The following is a 16,886-nucleotide window of genomic DNA, read 5'->3' as shown; positions in this document are numbered from 1 at the left end:
CGTTGCATGTGTGCATGGTTCTGTGTAATTCCGTCCTGTGTGTAGCCTGTGTGACCATCAGTGTCAAGATACAGAACCTTCCAGCCCTCCCTCACTCTCAGCTCCAGCCCCTTGGCCGCCTTTCTGGTTCTCTAATGTGCTAGGCACTTTCCAGCCCGAGTGCCTTTGCACCCACTGTTCCCTTTGCCTGAACAAAGTTCCTTAAACATCTATGGGTTGACCTCTCACAGTCTTCAGGCTCTTTATGCAGCATCGTCTTCTCATGAGGCTGTACCTAACCCTTCCTCACCATTTAACATGTCCCTAACCCTCAGCACTTCTTATCCTGGTTTTATTTTTCTTCACAACCTTTATCACCACCTGATAGTTCATATATTTCACTTTTAAATTTGATAATTGCCTGTCTTCCTCTGCTGGAATGTAAGCTCTGTGAAGACGGGACGTTTTGTGGGATTTGTTCACTGAAGTCTCCTCAGGGCCTAGAAAGCTGCCTGTAAATAGTAGATACTTAGTAAAGATTTGATGGATGATTGGATGTGCTTTCTTTGGCATCAATTACACATGATATACATTAAACATGTATGTTGACCTGACATAGTAGGATATGTGTGGGTGGTGAGTGTGGGACAGTCTCCTTCATCCCTCTCATTCTAGCCCTGTGGAATCAGCCCATGGGTTTTGAAGAGCGTTGGCTCGTGTTGGAAGTCCAGTCTGCAGCTGGACTGAAGAATTATATTTACGTGGTGTACTAGTGTCCTAGGGCTGTCATAACAAAGGACCACAGACTGGGTGGCTTTAAACAACAGAAATATTCTCAGTTCCAGAGGCCGGAAATCTGAAATCTGGGTGACAGGGCCATGCTGTCTCTGAAGACTCCAGAGAAGAATCCTTCCTTGTCTCTTCTTAACTTCTGGTGGTTTCTGGCAATCGGTCTTCCTTGGCTTGTAGACACGTCATGCCAATCTGTCTCCACTGTTGTTTGGATTTCTCCCTGTGTGTCTTCTTATAAGGGTACCGGTCACACTGGATTCAGGCCAACCCTAGACAAGCATGACCTCATCTTAACTGGATTACACCTTCAACACCCTATTTTCAAATCACATTCACAGGTCCTGGGCAACACGTCTTTTGGGGCGGGGGACACAATTCAACCCACAACACATGGTACGCATACCAACATGGTTGCTTTTGAGTAGGTGAAAGAATTTACACAGCTTCCAACGTTGGGGCCGCAGTTGAGATGTGGGATGACGAGTCACTATGTGGTATTATGTGTGTGGAACTGTCAACCCAGAGTTCCAAAGTCCTACGCGCATTCAATGGGCCTGATTCGTAGCTCCAGCCTGGCTGGATCCTTCATTCATAAAGTCATTAAGTAATTAACTCAGAGCTTCTGTTGGCAAGTGACTATGCTAGGGTCTGGACAATAAACAATGGCATTGAATGTGGTACGTACAGCAATATCGGATCATCTTGTACTTTCTGATTAACTGCTACTTGCCAGATACAGTGTTCAGTTCTGAATGTTTTTACACTGATGCACGTAGAATTATAAGATCAGCAAGAGAAACCCCAGAATTTGTCTGAGGACTCAGCCTGGAGGGTCCACTGTGATGTTGACTCAATCTACATTTTTTTTCCCTAGTAAGTAAGATTTGGGTTGTGCCACTGTCTTTCTTTTACATAGATTTTAGTCTCCAGTGGGGACTTGTTGGTGATAAGATGAGGCAGCCTCGTTCTCCCAGAGAATGTCTAACTCTCTTTGACATTCTTTATGTTGTGGAAAGTGGCCAAGGTCTCTTTTGCTATGTAACACATGCCCTGGCCCTGCTTTGTTTTTATACAACAATCCCGCTCCCCCCACCCCCTGCCAAAAACTTTCCTTTTATTGTTTTCTGATAGACTGGAAGAATTGCAGCATCTTCTCATGGTTATTAACACTCAGACCCACATATGTACCTATAGATATCCAAGCAAGCCACAGCCAAAGAGAGGAGAAAGGAGGGGCAGAGAACACTAAGCTCATTGACTTCTCTGAGACCTGGGCTGGTCTTATTTCACAGCTGCGTCATGGCTGCATTTTGACTCTAACACCTAGGGAGGAAGAGGTTTGGGAGATGGGATACAGGCTATTATCTGAGCTGAGTATGTGTCTCTCTTGTAGAGCGTGAGGTTTTTGACTTGGAGTCTCTGGGATGAGTTCCACAGGGTCTACTGATACTCCGAAATTGTAATGAGTTTTCATTAGAGGAAGCAATGCAGAGCATTCTGAGGGGTAAAGGGTTGGCTGGGTTAGAGCCGCGGAGAGGGCTTGAGTAAAGGTCACCTTAGAATTCAAGCCATGGGAAGCAGTGTGCCAGCTCCCCCACATGGGGAAATCTCTAGCAAAGGCCTCCTTGAACCCACCAACGCTGTACTTTGTTCGTTGATCACCCTGGCCAGAGGAAGACTTGCCTTCCACACCCTTCTGATCCCTGACAACATTTATTCTTAGTGGCACTCAGCTGATATTAAATGTCTGACACTCTTACTCTTCTTTCCATTTGCCAGTATACTGCTTCCCCAGGAGAATGAAGACCATTGCTTTTTGTATATATCTGTGATTAATTCACTTATATTTTCAGGGCAGAGCCTTGTTTAGTAACCTGTGTCCCCACCTGAGAAACACATTCATAGATGTTTATCTTTGAAGGTGAAGGAAACTTGGAATTTGGGTACAACTGTCTAGTTATGGAAAACATGGAAGACCATTTTAGATACACAATTGATGGGTAGTTTGAAGAGGAGCAGTTGGATCTGATTGACTATTTTCTTTCAACTCTCAAGATTTTAAAATTCTAATTCAAAGTACATTTCCCAAGATTGAGGAAAACGAGGACCCAGATCCCACTCTGGCTGTGTGAGGAGGAAGACTTGATACTGGGAAGCAGACCGGTCATTTTCAATTGGTGACATCAGCCCTCTGTGGCCCTTCTTCCTCTTGCTGTATCTTACATTTGTTGAGTATTTTATGATTTTCTTTCACATTTTATTCTTATATCAATCCTTTGAGGGTAGCTATAGAAAAGGAACTTATTAAATTTGGTATTTTCAGAGAGAAACTTGTTGGCATGTTTGCTTTGTTTGCTCTGAATAGTGGTGGATACTGTCCTTAGTATGAGCAGAAAAAAGTGGGTTCTTCTCAGCCTTTACTTGACTTGACACTGATGGACATTCCCTTCTTCCTGAAAATCTCTTCACTCTTATCTTCCACGATGCAACTTGTTTGCTGGTTGTCCTTTTTATCACTAATATTGCAGATTTAAAATGTCTTCTCCCCAGCCATGCCTCAGACACCTGTGTTCTTTGGATCCCACTGGAGATGTCAAGTAGACAGTTAGACACACCGGAGCTCAGAGGAAAGCCAGGGCTGGAGTTACGAATCTGGGAGCCATCAGCATATGGATGATGTTTGCAATCATAGGACCAGATGTGCTAACTTAGGGAGAGAAGACAGAGGGAGTACATGCAGAGAAGAGGCAGTGCCAGAGGCTGGGCTCTGAAGTACTCTAAGGTTTTGAGTTCTAGCAAAGGAGAACAATGATGTGGGATAGAAAGCAGGGAGTATGGTGTCCTGGAAGCCTGTGGGGCCGGGAAAGGCAGGAGAAGAGATGCTTCCAGGGGGAGAAGCACCCAGCTCTTGTTGGAAGCAGAGTAAGTCAAGGACCAAGAGATGAGGACTTGGCAACATGGAGTCTTCTTGACATTTGCTCTAGCTCCTTCCGTGCAATGAGCTTACGGATCTCCGTGAACTCAGCGTCCACCGATGACTTCCAGTTTCATACCATTGGTTCTGATTTCTCTCCAGGCCTGCAATTATCCCTTTTCATGATAATTATAGCTGAGAGGCAACAAAGTATAGAAGAAAGAGCATGGTCTGTGGTCTCAGGTAGATCTGGATTGGCTCACTGGCACTTAGCTGTATGTCCTTGGTGGGTCACTGAACTCTCTAAGACTCAGTTTCCTCATTTATAAAAGCAGGGATACCAAAGTACAGTACACAAGGTTGAAGACTTAAGAGCTAAGAGTTATGATAATGTAGAACTCTTTAATCACCACTGGATCCCCAGTGCCTAGCTCAGAATCTCACACACAGTAAATATCTGTTTTGGAAGTAAACAAAATGGCTGGCACTTAGTATACAACAAATGTTCATTTCCATTCTCCTTTGTTTCTCTCTATATTTTTCTTTATCACAAACAGCCCCACTGTAAAACTTAAACTGTTTGCTCATTAGGTATATTGTGTTTTTAAAAATCTCTTCATTAATAGATTATTTGCCTATGCCATTCATAACCATTAAGTGATTATCTGAAATATTAAAAAAATTTCCCAATGTTAAAAAATACTTTAAAAAGTGATTATCGTTAGGAATCTGGATTGTCATTGGGTCTGTGTGGTGGTTGGCTTCCGGTCATATCCATCTCATTTACCCTGTTTCATGACTACCTTGCCATAGCACTTGCTTGGCCTGTCTTCTGACGGTAGTTTTCAGGGAGCTTGCTGAGTAAGATGAGTGGTAATTTTAGCGACAGTAATACCCAAGTGTTTAACATAGTTAGACAATGACTTTCACATTTTGGGAAAAGGAATGAATTTTTAGGGAGTTTTTTTTTGGCGGGTATGTCAAACAGTTTGTAAGTAGGCTGAGTTTAAGCTGGACCAGCAAACAATGGTAATTCTTTAAGAAAGTATTTCTCAATTGCGAATTGAATTTAAAGAATGTGCAAAAGATCCCACAAAAATATGGAAAATACTGGCTTCTTGTAAGGGCCTCTGATGCTGGTCAACAGCAGGCGTGAGTCTTGGATTCCCTTCCAATCTGTATGCATTTTTCTTTAGAGTTCCTTTTTTTCTTACCATTATAAATAAATATATCTATGGAGTCACTCCAATTCCATTTCCCTAAACCATTCTGGGAAGCTAGTGGTTTAGATGGGGAAACAGACTTGTTTTTTTCTCTGGATCAGTAGCTTTTGCTTACATTGGTTCCTGAATAAAATGGCCAACAGCTTTAAAACCTTAAATCTTAATGATCAAATTCTGCCAGCTCTGCCGGTGAAGTTCGCTCTAATTTCTGGCTGCATCTTTTTCTGGACAGATGTACTTATTCAAGTCCATGGCATACTGACAAATAAAGCACTGACATTGTCAAAATTAAAGCCCCAGAGTGGATCCCTTAGAAGCAACACACAGAAAGAAATTAAAGTTAAAACAAAGCAGCTCTCATTTAGAAATCAAGAGAAAAAGTGACTTGATTTTATGGATCTGGAAATGATGACACCAGGTAACAATGGACTGGGCTGCTGAGAACATGATATCTGATGGATTGTAGTTAAACAGGTAAAGGCATTGCTTAGATCACTCACCAATGAACTTGGGAGCTGAGAGGGGCTCAGGGACCCAGGATCCTTCCCTTTTCCATTCTTCCATCCCAGGCCAGGTCGTCAGTCTCAGGCTAGTCACTTCATGTTCCAAGATGGCTGCTGCATCTCTAGGTATCATGCTGACATCCCAGAGAAAGAAAAAAGAAGGCCTTTTATATTGCTTTCCTGGTAGTGGCAGCCGTAACTTCATGGTATTTATCATTGGCTGGAACTGGTCACGTGACCACCCCTTACTACCGGGGAGGCTGAAGGGTCATGAGTATTTGTATCCCAGCCTCTATTTTAGAAGAAGGCAAAGGAGGAAGAAGCAGCTGGGAATGGCTCTTGGGGACCCAACACATAGTGTCTACCAGGGTAGTGTCTGAATTCAATGCAAGCTGCTAAACTGTTACAAATTAGTAGGGAAACTTGACTTGAATGGGACTAAAAACAATTAACTTTAATCATCTCAGAAAACATCTTGAGGGAGAAGGCAGATTCATTTTAAGAATATCTTTTGAGCTTGAGAATTTAACTTTAGTTTTGCCACTTGTTTTGAAACAGAATTCCTTGCGGCTTCATTTTATTGTCCATTTTTGTGTTTTTGTGCTTTGTCTATCCTTTGTCAACCTCTTTCCCAAGTTAGGAGGTTGGGGGAAGGAAAGAAGAAAGATAACAAAGGGGAATAATGTAGGTAAACTGTATTAACAAATATTTGGTCTTTCTTCACCCATTCCTCCCCAAATACAAACAAACAAGCTAGACTCTAGAACATTCTAGGCAAACTTTGACCAGAGGGAGCCATTAACCTTTGAGGTAACGAGAGAAGATTTGAAGTCAGACCTTTGTTTCCCAGAATCACAGGATTGTGACTGTGTTGAGGGTGCCTTAGGTGGGAGGTGGGGTGCCAACTCCTGAGGAGAAGGGGAAAAAGGAGAGAAAGGGCTGCCCAGGTAGCATCGGGCTTCTTTCCAGGGGAAGTTCCCCTGTGCCAGCAGGAGGACCAGCTTATGTGCAGCACCAGGGAGAGCAGTTTACTGAAACCAGTTGTGAGGATGGCCTCTTTCCCTGACACATGCCCTCCTGAAACTCAGGGAGGTGGAGACTGCTTACCCAGGGAAGACTGAGGGGGTGGTGGCGCTGATAGTCTGGACAGGATAGAAGTGGACTCAGACAAACCCTACTTCAAGATTTAGAGATTTGGGATCCAATATATGGTGATGGAAAGAGAACTGACTCTGGGTGGTGAACACACAGTATGATATATAGATGATGTGATACAGAATTGTACACCTGATATCTATGTAATTTTACTAACAATTGTCACCCCAATAAACTTTAATTAAAAAAAAAGATTTAGATATTTGGATGGCCTCACCATTTGGCTTCTTTGAGCTGATGGAGGAAAAAAATGTAATTCACAATTGTATTCAGTGACCATCTAGGGTCCTTATAAGCTCTTCAGCTTGTGCACATGCTAATTTGGCCTTTTGGTCTGGATAAAATGATGCTTTGTTGTTATCAAAATACTGGAAAATGCCTGCGGGGCCAGGGATAACCGCAGGGAACTCAGGTTTAGCCAGGCCAGGGGAGAGGTGAGCAGGAGGGCGCTGTGAGCCCAGTGGCCTTGCTGGCTCTCTGTCCATTAGGAAGCACTGAGGGCAGCAAGCAGTTGATGACGCTCCAGCCACCCACAGAGCAGCCAGCTTCTCACTCTGCTCGCGTACACCTTCCCAGGTAAAAAGGACAGCACACGTTAGGCATGGGGGTAGAATCCAGTAAGTCACCATGACACGGGCAAATTGATTGGGTTTTGAGAAATGTGAACCAGGAGTGAAGTCTGGAGAGCCCTGACTGCCCTGGATCTCCCAAGGGACAGGAACATCTGCTTGTCTTGGTGTTTCTCTCTAATGAGGACTGCACTGTGTGGTTTCCCCTTGGTGGGGTGAGAGGTTCTGTTTGCAGAGCTCTTTCAGCTCCCTGGAGTGTTTTTTAAGTTTAAAGACTCCAAAGACCTAGAGTTTGGTTTCATTTTTTACACAGTTATCCCTAGAGAAGCATACCGACTGTGGAAACTCTTTTATTGAGCCCCATGCATACTGTGAAATGTCAGAAGAGGAGCCAGGCCATTACTTTAAGACTCAGCCTGTGTCTACACAACTCGGTCTTCCAGGTGGAAAATGCAATCAACCATCTGTCAACTTTACTTCACACAGTTGCAAAACAACCTGTACTTACTTTCCTTGTTTTTTTTTTTTTTTTTGGCGGGATGGGGAGGACAGGAGAGGGTCATAATTATTTGGCAAATATAATTCCATTTGAAAATTTATTTAAAACTCAGTTAATCATTTCAGTGTTTTGCCCACATGTTGCCAAAGATCAGAATCTCTCTACGTTTTGGAATGTTCCTGTGCTGTCTGGTCTCTTACGGACAATAGCTGAATTTGTCCACCTGTCCTCAAAATCATAGTCTCAACGTCAAATATCACATTGATTTCTACCCCCAAGCTAGACTGCAGTTTTAGTACATCCTAACCTTTTCTGGCTTATTGATTGGATTTTTGGTCAAACACTCGTGGTTACACTGAGATCTGTGTTTTCTTCATTTCAGAGTCTGAGAAGTATTTGGCGGTTTCCAGTGGAAAGTAAAACTTGAATTTCAAACAAAGATGAAGCAGGGAGACTTACATAAACATGAGGGTTTGTTGCATTAAAGAGCAATCTTTGGTATACTTAATAATTTCAGCATTTTGGGGGTTTTGAGGGACTAGTTTATTTCAAAAACCCTTAACGTTCCTTTGGGGTTTTCTTCTTAACTGAGGTTGTCTGTTCCTGCTCCTTCCGTCAATGGCCAGACTGGGTGGGCTGCATGGAACACTCTGCTAGGAATGGCAGCCGTCCCCAGCTGGTATTTGCCTTAATTTCTTTGGGTGTGTCTGCACTGGCAGCCTTTTGTGACCAAATGTATTGGCTGCTGGGGTAGCTTCAAAAAGTTATTTTCAACTTTCATAGAAGATCTTGATTAATAGTCTCTTCATCCATCAGAGTCTGACTGCGAGTGGCAGAAACCCAACTTGAACTAATCTAAATCCCAGAGTTTGTTGGCGTGGAGCCGTGCATTGGGAAGTGCTGGGGTTGAGCTGGTCTTAGAGATAAATGCCCAGAACCAGGGCTCTAACTTCCCCCTCTCCCCGGACTCTCTCTCTGTCTCTGGTCTCTTCTCCATGTGGCAGCGAGAGCTTGTCACCAACAATTCTAGGATTTTTTTTCTTCACAGCCTCATGGTCAGAAAGCAAAGCAGTGCCCAGGGTCCAGGTCCAGTTAGAACAATTCCAGTGATGTGTCCTGGGCCAGCTGGGGTCATGTGATCAGAGGTCTGTTACCAGGAGACTTGTGGGAGGCTTTGCTGGGTAGACAAACATAGTATGCTTCCTTTGCGCAGCACATTTGGGATTCACTGCCTCAGAGATGTTAGCGTCTTGGGACTTTAAGAATTTAGGCAAGTGGGAGACTTTGGGGTCAATTATTTTTACTTCAGGGAATCCTGAAGAATCTATGTCAGTTCCAGTGGCAGATGGCAGAGACCACACTAAGGGAACCCTGACCCCATCTGGGCATTTCAGTGATTCTCCTGAGGCTGGGGTCAAACAGAATAAGGAAGAGAGGAAAGGGATGAGGAGTTTAATTTCTTTTGATGGAAATGAAGCCGGAAGACGAAGAAGGCTTTACTCTCAGACTTGACATTTTCCCTGAGAATTTTGTAATGGGAGGAACTTATACTGAAGTTGGGACATTTTTATATGGCTGATATTGTGCTGCTAGGATATTTGTATGCTGTCATTTCATCTCATTGCAGAAATACCGGCGGGCTGTTTTGACCAGCATGAGCTGGGCAAAATTTGGGATTGGAATAGGACAGGCCAGGACTAGCTATTCAGCCTGGAGGTCAACCTGACTTTGAAGTTGGGCTAAAGAATGAGCCTTTCTCATTTCAGTGCCTTTTGGAAACTAAGAGTGGGGAGGGGGATCCTAACGTATAACTCCAGGAGGAAACATGGTGGCACAGTGGTTAGTACTGGGGAGGCTCCTGCCGGTGCAGCAGGGGCCCTGAAGGGCAGATGCAGCTTGACCTCAGGTTGATGGTCACGCCCAGTGGGGTGAGGGAACAGCCTGCTGGGGAAGTCAGGGGACTTCTGATTTCTTCTCCTTATGTTTCTCTTCTGGCCTCTGGCCTCATCCCTTACTCCCTCCCCTCCATGATCTGAGGGGTGAGTGCTAAGAGCCCAGTGATCTTTGGTCTCCTTCCTCTGCCTGGTGGTGTTAGCAGATTAGAAGCCACAGACCGGTGAGTCTTCTCTTCAGGTCTGTCACCCTGCAGGAAGGCTGCGTTTGGCTCCACTCTCGCCTCCACGTGGCGGGGCACTGTTGCTCTCGCCTCGCCTGTGCCTGTGAGGCAGTGGTCCTGGAGTGGTGTGCTCTGCAGACTTACCTCTCCCTTTGTCCAGGGGAGGGTTCGGAATTGGAAAGTGGAGCAGGGACAGGATGCAGGATGGTGGTTGCAGCTTAGCCCGACCTTCTCCAATGCAACCTTACGAATAACACACCTGATAGTTTGATTTCTGACTCTTTTCTCACCTCGGTTGTGAGTGCAGATGTTCATAATGAGCACACCTGGCGCCAAGCTTCAAACTCAGGAAAACTGCTTGGTACATTCAGTCAGGTAAAATGAAACTGACATGCTATTTGTTATGTATCACCGCAGTGAAAACAGATAGGCCGTTTTTACCGCTTGCCCAAATAGATCCCCTTAGCTATTTAGGGTACAACACACAGATCCTAAAAATCTATGAGTTGTGTAGTACAGTGTGCCCATGAGTTTTTAGATCCAAATCTCTTTTTCAGATTTGATTTTCAAGTCCAATCAAACTGATATTTAATTAGTTGAATCATTTTCTTCAGTAAGTATGCAGGAGAAAAATCAAAGAACAAGTAACATTTGTTTTTCTTGCAACTATTACATCAGTTATGGCCTCAGAAAATACCTGATTCTACCTATGGGACATTATTAATGGGTTTTCTTACCTCAGCTGCAGGTTTTGGCTTCAGGATCTGCAACGATTACGTGAATGGTAGTTCTGCTCTGTTCAGTGCAATCACAGAAATAAAAAGATTGAAGCATGTTTATTAGCTGCTGTTTTGTTTCTAGATGGTAGGTGGGCCATAAATCAAACAAAGTATTTATTCAGTCATCTAATTTACTTTTAAAATTCTGACTGGGTGCCAGCTCTTTCCGTGGTGTACCATATTTGGCTAAAATCAGTCAACTTTGAAAGTTATGATGGAGCAGATACAGAGAAAGCATGCCAAGGAGGAGGGAGTTGTTTCCTTGCTTCTCCTTGGGTTGGTGATGCTCTCACTACTTCTCTCTCACATTTACCATTTGTCTATCATCGTTTCTCTTTTTGCCTACCAGTCATAAAGTAACTATATGCCATTTTTAAAAAGTAAAACAAAACAAAGAAACAAACAAGCAAAACCAACACTTTGGATCCAGAAAGATTCAGTTACTATTTTGAATCACAGTCTTCTAAGTGTGATTTCTCCTTTTGAGTTGTGTCATTTTTGGATTACTTTTTACCATTGATTCATTTTATTAACTGGTTCTGAACTTTCCCATTTCTTTATTCTGAGAAATAGCCCTTGACGGAGTTCCCTTTCTAGGAACATTTATTTTCGTCCATTGTGGATATGCCTGTACACTTAAGGTTGGGTGATGATGGCTGAACCAAGGTAGTGAGCAGTAAGATACTGAGTTTCATTTTGTGCATGTTTGCTTTGGAACTCACATGGAAATGTCGAACAAGCAATAGGGACTCTTGGTCTAGAATGGTTAGACCAGAGTTGGACACATAGAAGTTGTTGGTTTTGCTAGTAGTTGAACCTTATGTAGAACCCACACTCCCATCCCCAAAGCCATCTTCCCTACTTCCTCACAACATTGGAAGGTACCTTGCAGAGTTTGCAGCCTTTGGGTCCCTTGGCGGGTTGGGAGAGGTCTGGAGGTGGAATATGAGTCTTTGAAGAGAGCTGTACCTAAAGCCTTCAGAGGCTGGGATAGCTCTAGTTCCAGTTCTTCAGACTTTAGCATTCATCTTGAGCTGTAGACCTTCTTCACAGACCCAGATTCCCAGAGGAGTCTCAGAATTAAAATAGGACATTGGAAAGTTGTCCAGACGAGCAACTGAAGGGTTCTCCCTGAAGTGAAGTTAGACCAATGGACTGAGTCTGACCAGCTGGTGTGTGTGTGTGCGTGTGTGTGTGTATGTGTGTGTGTATGTGCATATGTGTGTGCTTCACATAGTGTTTTTAAAAATTACATTAATCACTAACTAGTATAAAATTAGGATATTTCATACAAAAACCAGGATTTCTAGCTTCTTAGAATAACCCCTAGAATATCGAACAACAGATACCGAAAAACTAAATGTTGCCTATAGATGGAGTGTATGCTCCTTAACATGAAGACTCACTCATCTGCTTGATCTTCCTGGTCCTTGAAGTTGTTTGGGTTGCAGACCCTTGGGTAACCTCATTACCTCATTAACCTTCAAACATTTTTCTTTTCTTGAATCCCTCAGTGTTTTAGGTGAGCATTGGGTGGGTGGTTGTACCTGGTGCCAAGAGAGACGCCAGAGTGGGAAGATGAAGAACGGGCAGGTGAGGTTTAGTTACCCCATCAACTGTGATGAATGCACTGTGAAGATGTTGGTCAGGCTGCTGGCCCTGGGGACCTAGCTCTGTACTCAGGCTTCTGAGGGTGTTTGTCAGCCCTGGAGGCCACTTTTCAGAAGCTGAGAACCCTCCGAGGACAGACATTGTAGAGCCATTGGAATCTTGGTTTCCATTTTTGAGTAGACACAGACTCATACTTTGACCCTTGAACCAAACTGACCTGTTTGGATAAGACCTGGAGTTTGGAGCGAGGGCCAGCTAAGAACGCTGGGTGCCGACTGTGCCCTTATGTCCCATTCTGCAGCAGACCAGTAGAGGTCTCGTGGGAGCCATGGTGTGGAGCTGTCTAGCCTGGCAGTTGCCGGTATTTAAAACATCACCAAAATATTATTTTGCTACTGGGTACCTGGCAAAATATTCTTGAGCCTGGATAAAGTTCACTGGTATGAAGTGTGGAAATGACTTTGTGGTGGTATGAAATCGCTTGAGTCATAGCAGATTTTCTGTGGCTTCCTTCTTCGGTCTGGGGCACCTCAGCACCTGTCTCCATTCAAAGGCAGCCTTGAATGGGAGAGAAGGGAAGGACACAGACAGGAAATTCTTTTTACTTCACCTAAAATCCCTTAGGCTACAGCTGAAGCTCATTTCCTCGTTTTGCGTCCTGTGGAGACAAAACAAACAGCTTATCACGGCCCTTACCTGTCATGCAAGCTCTGTGAGGTATCTCCCAATAGTACGCCTATTAGATCATATACTTCCTGTTGTATTGACTTCAGGTTTGCCCTTTCTCTCTTTAGAGAGGCAGTTCATGGGATATAGAGCTGTAAAGAATATACCTAATATCACCTTCATTAGATGAGAATACTGACAGTATTACAAGAAGCTCATGGGCTTCCTTTGTCTAGCAGAGATGATGGTCTGTTCTAAGTTTCTAAGAACACTTAAAAGTAAATAAGGAACCACTTTGTCATATTTCATCTTTATGCTACCAGAGTGCAGATCCTGTAACAGAATGCAGAATGCAGCCTGCAGACCTTGAAATCAATTTTATAGTCCTTATTCCTTTACCTTACATGTAAAGAATGAAGTCATGAGACCTACATGACAATGATTAGGAATAGAACATATCGTCATGTTTCTAGCCCCAAGAATAAGCTTTTGTAATCCAAGTTCATGCACATTGATCTGTGCCTGCCTGGAACGGTTGTTCCTTAGATGGATGCTGATTTGATGAGTTTACTCAGAGTTCAGGCACTGACTGGGGGGCCTGGCGGGACTGGAACAAGAGACAGAGTGCCTTTTATCCAGCCTTCCTCTTTTTATCCAATTCTTTCTGAGCAAGGCTCGGATCATTCCCTAGGAAGCATCAAACATGTCATCAATGTTAAATATCAAATTCGGTGGGAATCTAGAGAATAGAAATATCTTCTACTCAAGTCACTGTAATGTTTTGTTTGACTGGTCCAATTTATATGTGTTGGGTATAAGGTGGAAGAGAGGGTAGGGGTATATTGGCCCAAGGCCTTTGGAGAACCTTAAATTCAGAACTGATCTTGCAAGGAGATTGATCCTAAGGTTGCCTTGAAGGTATGGTTTCAGGGTCGCCTAAAGGCCTTTGTGTTCAAAAACGACCTTCCCTACGTAACTCTGTAAGGCCTAAAATGTCACCATTAGAAAGTCATTCCTCTGGTCTGAGGTTTGGTCCTAAGAATGTAGGTACCTGCTGAGAGCACATCATTCACATGTTCCGTTCCCTGTCTCACTTGAAGACATCCAGCACAGGGGAAGTGACTGTGGGTGGAGGCAGGAGTGCGCCTCCCCTCCCCCCCACTGCCTCCAGAGGGAAATGACATGGGAACGGGAGGTAAGTGGTAGCAGAGATGGTTAACACAACTAGGGAAGTTTCACAGTTTCTTTTAGGATAGTAGTGGCTTCCTGGATTAATAACTTTCAGTGGATGTGGTCATTGGTTGTGCGGACAGAGTCCCAGAAAGCAGTTTCCAGGCTCTCGGCCTCACGTGGAAAGGTGCTGGCTCGGTTAGTAGATGGCCATCCGCTGTGGCTAGGCGGCCATCAGCTGTTACCGGTTAGCCATTGGCCACTACTATAACTGCAGTGGCTATGCTAGTGGGGTTGGTTGGTTGGCAGAGAAGTGGATGGCAGATTGCGCATTGTGTGGCTTCTGCTTCCTGTATCTCCAACCCAGTCGCCAGCGAGAATATAGTGGTATGACTCCCTTATCCATGGCTCCGTGGGTGTTCCTTTTTGACCTCACCGTATCCTGTGTTCTTGTGCGGGGAGCTGGAGCTGAGATCCTGCATGACAATGGTCCTTTATGAGCAGGGGCAGGTTTGAGGGGCTGTGAGCTGTGGGAAGACTGGGCTTCAGAGTTGGACAAAGCAGCATTGGCCTTTGGCTCCAGCTTGGCGCAGCTGTGTGGCTCCGGGCACTTCCCCTAACCAGCCAGCTCCAGGCCCTGCTTTCCTCACCTGTGACATGGGTGCAGCCAACAATATCTCCGAGTGGTGTGTGTTCTAAGCTCCTCCTGTGATGTGAGTTTAATTGCATGGAGCAGTGGGTGGCAGATGGTAGACACTCACTAGGCCCCCTCTTCCTGTCCATTTCATTCGCCCATTTGTATACACTTAGAGTAGTTTTACACCATCTGGCTTACTTTGTTTAACATACAAATGCTGGCACAGGCGAGTATTGAGTTGAGACATTGCGTGATGGTACTTGAGCACTGGCAGGAGGAAAACAAACTAACCCATGCGTGGACACACATGGACATCTGACTGGGTAAGCAGAATGAGATGAGTCACTGGGTTTTGGCAACCTGGAGGTATTTGACCCTTGCTCTTCTTTCCTTTGTTTATCTTACTGGAGCTCCTGGAAGGTTCTGAGTGTCTCTCCTTACACTGGGCTGGTGCAACCATTTGAGTATGGATTCTCATGTGAGTTAGAAACTATTCTCTGCTGTTCCAAGGATAGATGCAAAGCATTGCAAGGGAAGAATACCGAGTGTATTTATAAATTGACCTCCGTTTCAGATGTCAGTAAGGAAAGGAAATTGTTGTCAGGCTCAGGGCTGACTAGTGCCCATTAGAAAACATGAGGTTGTCGGGGTTCCACATGTCTCACACTGCACACTGTCCAGGATCAAACTTTTATTCAGAAGACTTGGAATTGAACAGTAGACAAAAGCATTAGTCACGCATTCATGCACTCGCTTTCTTTCCTGGGAGAATCACCCAGCCAGGAGCTCCCCCTTTGCAGTTTCCAAGACCTTGCTTTGTTTCCATACACCTTTAGGTTGGTGTGAAATATTGGATACCTGGAATGATTTCTACTGTTTCAGGAAATAGGGATTGTAACTAGGGAAAGTTAGTCGACTGCTGGAGGAGAAGGAGGAGAGGGTTTGGTTGTGAAACCTTGGAGAAATAAAGGGAACTGAGGAAAGGGGACCCCAGTCCTCCAGCAAAGAAAATCCTGAGGTTTCTCATAAACAAGGAAGGGTAAATGAGAGCTGTTGAAGAATAGTCGTGATTGCTCATTTTACAGGCCCAGCGATGCACTAGTGTGCTGTCTTTATAGTGTTTAACTCAAAATTTCCCAGCTGGCATTAGGTTTCCTTGTCTGTGATCTCTCCCATCGCAGTTTATAGGATCCTCACCTCTGAGATTGGGGAGGGAACGCTTTGTGGGGTTTAATCTGTGCCCATGGCCTGACATCATGCGTTTGTCTCCAAAATGGTCATTCTTTCCCTAGTGTTTTCAAGTCATAATTTTCATATTCTTTTTCTTGTTCCTTGAATTTCTCTAGCAAAATCATAGGAGTTCCTGCCTTTTCTAATTGTTTTCCTCTAGAAGTGGAACAATTTTGGGAAGAATAAGTGATGTGTGTTAGAATCAACTGGACTTACTCTGTTCAGAATTTTCATTCAGTATTAAAATCACATACTAACCAATCTATGTGTCATCATGAAACTCACTTCCCTTCCTTCTTCCATGAGAGTCCAAATTGATTTTTCTTAATGTTGCTAAGTTTAAAGGTTTCTGGTTTTTTGTTGTTTTTTTTTTTTAGGTAACTTTCTCCCCCTGAGAATGCTTTGCGTAATCAGTTTCACATCCAAATTTGCCCAAAATATGACTGTTGTATGACTATTTAGCATATATTTATGTTCCATTGCAGATTCAGTTACATAATGAGCTGAGAGATTTTGCTTGACAAAATGTTATGTTTCATTTTATTTTTGAAAATCAAGAATACTCTTTTGGAACCTCATAACGGAAGATAAAAATGTAATTGTGCTTCTTATTAACTTGTTTTTCTTCTTCTGCAACAAAATAGGGCAACATTTAAATTAGCTTAATGCAGAAAAAACCCCCAAAGTTTAACTACTTTTTAAGGCGTTGATGAGCCTGTTTTGTTGTCTTCGTGGAAATGAATGCTTCCATTAATCTCCTTTTGGATACAGTGGATGTTCCACCTGATTATGAGAGATTCATGCTATTTTTCTCAGAGGTGATTTAAAGATTGGATCATGTGAAATCCTAAGCACTTATTTAATATATGAATGCCTCTGGAGAATATGTCAAATTACAATTTCATTATTCTTGTACCAGCAAGACAACAGAGTCAAGCCAGAGAATGCCTAGAGTTTATTTTGATTTGTTTCACTTTGGGTTCAAATTTACCACCCACAGTTATCCAAAATACATACAAGCTTGTGGGTTTGGCATGTTTGTT

The 16,886-nt window shown here is 43.7% G+C and overlaps 1 protein-coding gene across 6 annotated transcripts in view; it reads left to right on the top strand.

Moving 5' to 3' along the window:
- The window catches only part of FNDC1 (fibronectin type III domain containing 1), a 94,219-nt gene that overhangs the window by 10,088 nt on the left and 67,245 nt on the right, over nucleotides 1-16,886 (top strand). The gene's annotated exons all lie outside the window — the stretch shown is intronic.

The sequence above is a fragment of the Rhinolophus hipposideros genome, assembly GCF_964194185.1.
Source record: "Rhinolophus hipposideros genome assembly, chromosome: 3".
NCBI classification, from domain to species: domain Eukaryota; kingdom Metazoa; phylum Chordata; class Mammalia; order Chiroptera; family Rhinolophidae; genus Rhinolophus; species Rhinolophus hipposideros.
This window is presented reverse-complemented; position numbering and strand designations above follow the sequence as displayed.